Source organism: Phacochoerus africanus, chromosome 4 (assembly GCF_016906955.1).
Source record: "Phacochoerus africanus isolate WHEZ1 chromosome 4, ROS_Pafr_v1, whole genome shotgun sequence".
NCBI lineage: Eukaryota > Metazoa > Chordata > Mammalia > Artiodactyla > Suidae > Phacochoerus > Phacochoerus africanus.
This window is the reverse complement of record NC_062547.1, coordinates 134,285,461-134,295,504: the sequence shown is the minus strand read 5'-3', so window position 1 is coordinate 134,295,504 and position 10,044 is coordinate 134,285,461. Positions and strand designations below refer to the sequence as shown.

Sequence of the window (10,044 nt, the reverse complement as noted above, 5' to 3'; positions counted from 1 at the left end):
AGGGATGACAGACACATGCCCTGCCGCCGCAGCCCTACCTCACACACTTTGTCCTTGCAGGGAAAGATCCACCTGAAGTCTAGCCTGGCTGCCCTCCGGAACACCTTAGAGAAGCTTGGCAGTATCTCTAATGCGTCTTTAGCCATCAATAGAAATCTGAAGAAGCTCGAGGTATGTGAGTCTGGGGAGGGTCCCTCTGGCACTGGGGTCCCCAGAAGAGCCCACTGCAGGTCAGAGTGTGTGACTTTGTCCTTTCCCAAACAGGAGCAGCATTTCCACCCCTATTTCCCATTACTACACCCTCTCCTGCCACCAACCCCTCCAGGGCTAGGGGCAGCGCTGCCACCCAGCACCTGCTTAGTCACAGAGGCCCGTGTTGCCTTCCGGGCTCCGCCCAACGTCTGACTGGGCCTCTCTTTTCTCTGGTCCACAGGAATGCCTGCAAACCTGGACCATCCCCGTGACCACATCCCAGCTGAGCTGCCAGCCAGGCTGGGACAGCCACGGCCCGTGATGAGCAGAGCACCGACCCTACACCTTCCACCTTCTCCACAGCTGACCCAAATTTCTGATTTCTTCAAAGGGAGCAGAGCACAGCCTAGCAAGAGAGTTTGAGTTCTCACAGAAGTTGAGTATCTTCCTGAAACCCTAGAGTTCTTACTGAGCTGCCCACACACTCTCATCCTTGTGTGGAGCCCCTGAGTCCAGGCCTTTGCACTCCCAGGGCTCAGAGCTGGGCTCAGGTCCCTGGTCTCAGGCCCCCTCCTTGATATTCTAATTACTACTCTGCTCTGGCATGGATCTCAGCTGTTGAATGCCTGGCTTCTGAGCCATACCGCTTAAGTTTGGTCTCAGGGTTAGCAACCATCCTGTCTGTTTATATAGCAGTTTGTTTATTTTTTTATCCACCCTATTGCAGAGTTATTTATTTTAACAATGGAGGCCTCTCCGGTGCCTCTGAGCAGAGCTCAGGATGTGACAACATTTCCATTTGTTTCTCAGATTGCAGAGGGATTCTGTCTCCTCTGGGAAAAATAACCACTCTGTGAAGAGGCACTGTGTGCAGTGTAGCACTTGTAGAGGATTTCTCCATCTGACTTGGGTCTGGGTCATGATTCCCACACTCTGCAGTTAATTTCTTGGAGTTCCCGTCTTGGCTCAGTGGTTAACGAATCCACCTAGCATCCGTGGGTTTGATCCCTGGCCTCGCTCACTGGGTTAAAGATCCGGCATTGCCATGAGCTATGGTGTAGGCTGCAGACGCAGCTCAGATCCCCACATTGCTGTGGCTGTGGCATAGGCCGGCAGCTACAGCTCCGACTTGACCCCTAGCCCGGGAACCTCCATATGCCACAGGTGCAGCCTTAAAAAGACAAAAAAAAAATCTTTAATGCCATGGTTTTGATTTCTCTTGGGCTTCTGTCTTTGAGTGTTTCCCTGGCCAGACCTACTCCTTCTCCATGGCTTGGTCACCACCGTCAGCCTTACATTCCCTCTCATCTCTCTCCCTGCTGCCCACATCTGCTTCCTAGCACTGCTTTGCTCTGCCCACTTTTCATCATCCCTAAGGGCACCCACATCCTGACCCAGGCCTGGCTGCCTGTGTTCCCCCACAGCTCCCAGGCCATCCTCCCACCCGAAGCTGTCAGAGTGGCTTTTCTGGACACCTGTCTGCTCATGTCACCCTTGCTATTGTCCCTCCAGTGGTCAGCCTACTTGGACCAGGCTCCAGGAAAAAGAGCCTAGTTTTGCTCCTAAAGAAGTCCCCGTGGTGGATCCATAGGACTCCTTCCAGTCCAGAAAACAGTGATCCTTGTTAGTTTGGGATCCTGGTCCCCAAAATTCCCCTCTCCCGTGTTTAAATAGGCCCCAGATTCTCTCTCATCTCTCCTGTCCTTCTCCACCTCCTGGGAGCCATACCCGGGGGAGTACGGGGTAAGAAGAGTGTAACCCATACCACACAATATGAAGTGTGCTCAGGGAGTTCCTGTCATACCTCAGCGGAAATGAATCCGACCAGAAACCATGAGGTTGCGGGTTCAATCCCTGGCCTCACTCAGTGGGTTAAGGATCCAGCGTTGCCGTGAGCTGTGGTGTAGGTCGCAGATGCAGCTCAGATCCCATGTTGCTGTGGCTGTGGCATAGGCCAGCAACTGCAGCTCTTATTTGAACCCTAGCCTGGGAACTTCCCTATGCCGGAGGTGTGGCCCTAAAAAGAGTAAAAAAAGAAAAAGAGAAAGAAAAAAAAAAAGAAAACAACTCTAGTGGCCAGACACTAAGCAGCTGCAGTGTGGCCTTCCTAGTTAGCTGTCAATTAGATGCCATTTGCTTGTGCTAAACTCTCCCCTCAAGACTGAATGATGGTTTAATAGGGTGCTGGGTAGGATTTGACCTTATTGCCCTGGAAAAGAGGACATGCATCTAACTCTGTACCTCTCTGAGCTAAGAAATTACTGTTGGGACAGAGGGCCTTGACCCTTCTGTCTTCCCACTGTTTGGTAGGGCAAGAATATATGGTTTCTTAGGGCCTAAGTGGAGACTCACAAGTTAGAAGGACTGGAACCCCAGTGAGGAAGGCCACCCGCCAGGCAAGGGGACCTGTGAGGAAGAGGTTGTAGGGTGACCACAGGGACTGGAGCAGGACTCAGAAGAGGTCAAGGAAAGTGTTCTCCGCTGATGAAGAGCTGTGACGTAGGGAGGTCTTCCCGTTCCTGGGGGAATCCTGAAGGATGCATGCACATCCCCAGGGGGAACCCACTGGCCACAGAGAGCCTCACAGCCAGACAGACCCAGGCTGAAAAGCCCCAGCAGAGAAGAGGATAGCAGCAGTGCCTGCCATGTAAGGGGCCAGGGTCTCATTCCTTCCTCCTCAGCCCAGGACACCCAGCCCTGGGGAGGGGAAGAAATGTGTGTCAGGTTGACTCTAAGCAGCACTGATTTTCTTTTATATCCCAAAGGAGCAGGGAGCCCTCCTCCAGGAAGGTGACCAGCATCAGGAGGGGGCACAGTTGAAGGAGGTGATCAGAAAAAAACACAAGTGGTGTTTTCTGTGCGTGCCCTGCCTTGTGGCGGTCTTTCCATAGCCGCTCGCAGTTACTGAGCATCCTAAGCCCAGCTGCTGAGGCCCCCCCCCTTCACTCAAAGCCAGTCATTTCCCCACATTCGCCTCCCCCATTCAAGTGCCCCAGCCAAGTCCTTCTGCACAAGAGCTGTTAGAGGTCTCTATGGTTCCACTGCTGCAAACGTGGGAAGTAGTTCACCGCGAGGCTGAGAGAGGAAGGTATGGATACATTTTCACGGCACATTTTCTGTCCCTGATTCACTAGTATCTTCTTCTCTGGCTTTTTGGGAGCTTAAGCTTTTTAGGTCCGTGGACAGTTGCCCTCGCTATGCTGTGCTTGCCTGGTGGGTCCTATACCTACCCCCTCTGCTCTGTACATAGGACTCTGCATTTGGTTTCTTACCTTTAGGGTGAAACACTTGCTCAATTCTTGTGTCTCCCTTGTGTCCTGGGTCTCACAGGTTTGCAGAAGACTTTTTTCAACTTTTTCAAATTTAACTACTGAATCACATTCCTGTCATTCCACTGAATGTGCCTACTACTCCCTGAGGCTGGCGTGAGTTTAGAAGGCTTCTGGCTGGGAGCACCACACTTCGTTTCTGCCCAGATGGACATGTCAACAGGGCCATGGGGTCAAGGACAACAGGTGGGAAGCAGATCTCTCTGGCCTTGGTGAGTTGTAATTGTACTGGCTTCTCTAACGGTTGTTTTTTTAACTGAAATTGCCTTCCAAACATCTTGTCTTTGTTTGTACACCAATGCTCATGCAGCTGTCTTAGTCTGTATGGGCTGCTTTAACAAAATACCATAGCCAGGGCAGCTAAGAAACAACAGAAATGTATTTTTCACAGTTCTGGAGGCCGGAAAGTCCAAGATCAACATGCTGGCAGATTTGTTGTCTAATGAGGGGCTCTCTCTTGCTTCATAGCTGGCTGTCTTTTCACTCTAACCTCACATGGAAGAAGAGGCAAGGGAGTTCTCTAGGGTCTCTTTTGTAAGCTCACTAATCCCATTCATGTAGTCTCTGTCCTCACAACCTAACCACCTCCCAGAGGCTCAGATAGCATCCCTTTGGGGATTAGATTTCAACATAATAATTTTAGAAGGACAAAAACATTCAGTCTATAGTAGCAGCATTATTCAACATAGCCAAAAGGTGGAAACAACTCAAATGTCTATCAACAGATGAAAGGATATAAACATAATATGATAAATACATACAGTGGAATATTATTCAGCCCTAAACAGGGAGCAAATTCTGACACATGTTACATGAATGAAGCTTGAAGACGTTGTGCTAAGTGAAATAAACCAGACATAAAAGGACAAATATTGCAGTCTGCTTATGTGAAGTACTTCAAGTAATGAAATTCACAGAGACAGAATGTAGAATGATGATTGCCAGGGCCTGGAGTGGGTGGAGTATGAGGAGTTATCCTTTAATAGGTACAGAGTTTCAGTTTGGAAAGACGGAAAAAGTTCTGGAGATGGGTGGTGGTGATGGTTGCACAACAATATGATTGCACCTAGTATCACTGAACTGTACACTTAAAATGGTAAATTTTATGTCATCCATATTTCACTACCTAAAAATCTATCCTGGATGTTTTCTTAATTAACGTGGGGCTCTTCTTGAGGTTTCCCATTGCCCAGATCTCTCAGTGTAGTGACAGGGCCCTCAGAGCACCAGTCTCAGGGTTCTGTCCATCCTGATCACTGATGGAGATCAGCCTGGGCATCCTTGATGCCTCACTGCCTGGGGAATGACTCTTCATCTTGACACTTAGTTCATGGTCACCTTTGCATGGCCCCCCCCCTCCCCCCAGAGGCAGTTCCTGCCCTCCTATATGGTTTGGTTACACCTGCAGTTTTCTCTGTTTGTGAGAGCTTGTATACCCGGCCCAGAGGTTTCTGTGGTAAGCCATGTCAGCTTCCTCCCTGTGCCCAGGAGGCCTAGGTGGGGGAGAGGGGACTAGACTGCGAGTTCTGGGAGAATAAACATCCTGGGCTCAGACACCAGGCAGTCAGGGTAGCAAGCAGGTGGAGGCACCACGTGAAGATGGCTCAAGTGATTAGAGACCTATTGCTCACGGCAGAATCTGCCACACCCCTGGCTATGTACTTTTGACCTTTTGGGAAGGTCAGCTGAGTACATTTAGATGTGCCATGGAGTTCGTTCAAGGTGGAAGGAAAAGAGGCTGGTGGAAAAGGAAATGAATGGTTCTACCATCTTGCCAAATTCTCTTCATTCTATAAGTTTTTCTAATTCTCTTTGGTTTTCCAGTCTTATAAAAATTTAACCAATCTGATAGACATAAATAATATTTTACTTATTATTTAAATTTGGTTTAAATTTGCCTTGCGCTGGTTACCAATGAAGTTGAGGACTTTTTCATATGTTTAGCAACCATTTGGATTTCCTGTAATGTAAAGCGTCAACCTTTTACTCTGGGATTGTCTGCAACTTTATTTGTGGGATTTCTTCAAACATTCTGTAAACTAGTCCTCTATGGATTATATATGGTGCATATATCTTCTCCCACTCAATTTTGTTATCTTGTCACTCCATGGTATCTTTTGAAGAACCACAGTTCTTCATTTTAATGTAGTCAGATCTTGTCTTTATTAGTAGTGCATTCTGAATCTTATTTAGCAGTTCCTTCCTTCCGTACCTCAAGGCCATTAGGTTTTCTCATAAGCTACATAAAATCTTTATAGTTATGCTTTTCACACTGATATGTTTAGTTGACCTGAGATTATACGAGGTAGGGCTCTGATTTGTTTCCATATTAATATTCATTTGTCCCAGCAACAGAGTTTGAGAAGGCTGTCCTTTCCCTCTTGAATTGTGTTATTATCACTATTGTATTTCAAGGTTCATTTAAACGTGGGTTTGGGTCTCTTACTTCGCTCTCTGGTCTGTTCCATTGGTCTCTTTATCTCTTTTTGAACCAATATTATACTATCTTAAATTCTATAACTCATCTTTATTATAACATGTAGTACATCTGGTAGAGCAAATTCTCCTACCTTGCCCTTTTTCTTCAAGAATGTCTTGGCTATTTTTTACCCACATCAATTTTAAATCAGCTTGTCAATTTCTCCCCCAACCCACTCCACCTCCTCAAAATGTTGGGAGTTCGGGATTGCATTACTTCTCTAAATCAATTCAAGCAAAGTTGTATCCTTTAAAATAGTAAAACATAATCCATGAACATAATGAATCCATTATTTATTTATTTATTTTTGTCTCTTTTTTTTAGGGCTGCACCCATGGCATTTGGAGGTTCCCAGGCTAGGGGTCTAATGAAGCTATTGCTGCCGGCCTGTGCCAGAGCCACAGCAACACCAGATCCGAGCCACCTCTGTGACCTACACCACAGCTCACAGCAATGCCAGATCCTTAACCCAATGAGCAAGGCCAGAACCCACAGCCTCATGGTTCCTAATCGGATTTGTTTCTGCTGTGCCACAACGGGAACTCCCATTTTTTATTTTAGTGTCTCAATGAAGTTTAAAATTTTCTCAGTGGAGAACTTTTACATCTTTTCTTAGATTTATTTCTAGGAAGTTGTATTTCGGTGTAATATTAATAATGGTATCTTTTTAAAAAATTCATATTGTTTTCTAGTATAGAGAATTATAATTGATTTTATAGATTGATTTTATATCTAGCAAATTGATAAACTCTGTTATCAATATTAAAACTTTAGTTATAGATCTTTTTGGAATACACACACACACACACACACACACACAAGTATACCATCTGTGAATAATGACATTTTGTTTCTACTTTTCTTATTTTTATATCTTTTCTTTCTTTTTCTTTCTTTACTATTCAGGCTATGACATCCAGTACAGTGTTTTTTGTTTGTTTGTTTGTTTGTTTTTTATTTTATTTTCCCACTGTACAGCAAGGGGATCAAGTTATCCTTACATGTATACATTACAATTACATTTTTTCCCCCACCCTTTGTTCTGTTGCAACATGAGTATCTAGACAAAGTTCTCAATGCTACTCAGCAGGATATCCTTGTAAATCTATTCTAAGTTGTGTCTGATAAGCCCAAGCTCCCAATCCCTCCCACTCCCACCCTCTCCCATCAGGCATCCACAAGTCTTTTCTCTAAATCCATGATTTTCTTTTCTGAGGAGATGTTCATCTGTTCTGGATATTAGCTTCCAGTTATAAGTGATATCATATGGTATTTGTCTTTGTCTTTCTGGCTCATTTCACTCAGTATGAGATGCTATAGTTCCATCCATGTTGCTGCAAATGGCATTATGTCGTTCTTTTTTATGGCTGAGTAGTATTCCATTGTATATATATATCCCACTTCTTCCGAATCCAATCATCTGTTGATGGACATTTGGGTTGTTTCCATGTCCTGGCTATTGTGAATAGTGCTGCAATGAACATGCGGGTGCATGTGTCTCTTTTAAGTAGAGTTTTGTCCGGGTATATGCCCAAGAGTGGGATTGTGGGGTCATATGCAAGTTCTATGTATAGATTTCGAAGGTATCTCCAAACTGTTCTCCATAGTGGCTGTACCAGTTTACATTCCCACCAACAGTGCAGGAGGGTTCCCTTTTCTCCACAGCCCCTCCAGCACTTGTTATTTGTGGATTTATTAATGATGGCCATTCTGACTGGTGTGAGGTCGGTACAGAGTTAAATAGCAATAGTGATATCATGCATCCTTGTCTTGTTACAGATCTCAAATGGAAATATTTAATCGTTTTACCATTAAGTATGTTGTTTCCTCTAAGTATATTGCCCATATCCTTTATCAGATTAAGAAGTGCCCCTCTATTCCTAGGTTTACTGAGAGTTTTTAAAATAATGAGTGGATGTTGATTGTATGCAGATGACATGATACTATACCTAGAGAATCCTAAAGAGTCTATCAGAAAACTGTTAGAGCTCATCAATGAGTTTAGCAAAGTCGCAGGATACAAAATTAATACCCAGAAATCAACTGCATTTCTATATACTAACAATGAAAGAGCAGAAAGAGAAATTAGGGAAGCAATCCCGTTTACCATCACATCAAAACAATAAAATACTTAGCAATAAACCTACCTAAAGAGACAAAAGACCTGTACTCTGAAAACTATAAGACACTGATAAAAGAAATCAGAGATGACACAAACAGATGGAAAGACATACTATGCTCTTGGATCGAAAGAGTCAGTATTATCAAAATGACTATATTACGCAAGGCAATCTACAGATTCAATACAATCCCTATCAAATTACCAAGGACGTTTTTCACAGAACTCGAACAAAATATTTTAAAGTTTGTTTGGAGGCACAAAAGACCCACAATAGCCAAAGACATCCTGAAAAAGAAAAATAGAGCTGGAGGAATCAGGCCCCCTGACTTCAGACTACACTAAAAAGCTACAGTCCTCAAAACCATATGGTACTGGCACCAAAGACAGAAATATAGATCAGTGGAACAGGATAGAAAGCCCAGAATTAAACCCATGCACCTATAGTCAACTAATCTGTGACAAAGAAGGCAAGAATATACAATGGAGAAAAGACAGCCTGTTCAATAAGTGGTGCTTGGAAAACTGGACAGCCACATGGAAAAGAATGAAATTAGAACACTCCCTAACACCATACACAAAAATAAACTCAAAATGGATTAAAGACCTAGATATAAGACCAGACACAATAAAACTCTTAGAGGAAAACGTAGGCCAAATGCTCTCCGACATAAACAACAGCAACATCTTCTCAGATCCACCTCTTAAAGTAATAACAATAAGAACAAAAATAAACAAATGGGACTTCATTAAACTTAAAAATTTCTGCACAGCAAGGGAAACCCTAAACAAAATGAAAAGACAACCCACAGAATGGGAGAACATATTTGCAAGTGAAGCAACTGACAAGGGATTCATCTCCAAAATTTATAAACACCTTCTGTAGCTCACTACCAAAAAAAACGACCAACCCCTTCAAAAAATGGGCAGAAGATTCTAAATAGACAATTCTCCAAAGAAGACATACAGATGGCCAAAAAAACACATGAAAAAATGTTCAACATCACTCATCATTAGAGAAATGCAAATCAAAACCACTATGGGGTACCACCTTACACCAGCCAGAATGGCCATCATCAAAAAGTCTACAAACAGTTAAGTGCTGGAGAAGGTGGGGAGAAAAGGGAACTCTATTATGCTGTTGGTGGGAGTGTAAATTGGTGCAACCATTGTAGAAAGCAGTATGGAGATTCCTCAGAAAACTAAACATAGAACTACCATTTGATCCACAGTCCCACTGCTGGGCATATATCCAGAGAAAACCATGACTTGAAAAGACACATGTTCTCCATTGTTCATTGCAGCACTATATGCAATAGCCAAGACATGGAAACAACCTAAATGCCCATCGACAGAGGAGTGGATCAAGAAGATGTGGTACATATGCACAATGGAATATTACTCAGCCATTAAAAGGAAAAAAACAACGGCGTTTGCAGCAACATGGATGGACCTAGAAATTATCATGCCAAGTGAAGTCAGTCAGATGGTGAGACACCAACATCGAATGCTATCCCTTACATGTGGAATCTAAAAAAAGGACACAATGAGCTTCTTCGCAGAACAGATACTGACTCACAGACTTTGAAAAACTTATGATTTCCAAATGAGACAGGTTGCGGGTGTGGGATAACGCGCTGAGGGTTTGGGATAGAAATGCTCTAAAATTTGGTTGTGATGATCGTTGTACAACAATAAATGTAATAAAATTCACTGAGTAATAAAAAATAATGAATGGATATTGATTGTATCAAATTTTTTCATACATATTGAGATGATCATATGCATTTTCTTTAATCTCTTAATGTGGTGAATCACATTAATTTATGTTTAGAGTTAAAATAATCTGTATTCCAGATAAACCAAACATGATGCTACCCTTACTATTTTTATATATTGCTAATTTGTGTGTCCTAATATTTTTA

General features: G+C 43.5%; 1 long non-coding RNA gene across 1 annotated transcript; it reads left to right on the top strand.

Annotated features, from left to right (window-relative positions):
• Window positions 1-2,214: 2,214 nt before the first annotated feature.
• Window positions 2,215-9,452, top strand: LOC125124368 (uncharacterized). The gene is made up of 3 exons (XR_007134295.1): window positions 2,215-3,280; window positions 3,523-3,733; window positions 9,424-9,452. It is a non-coding gene; the product is annotated as an uncharacterized LOC125124368 (long non-coding RNA).
• The last annotated feature ends 592 nt before the right edge of the window (window positions 9,453-10,044 follow it).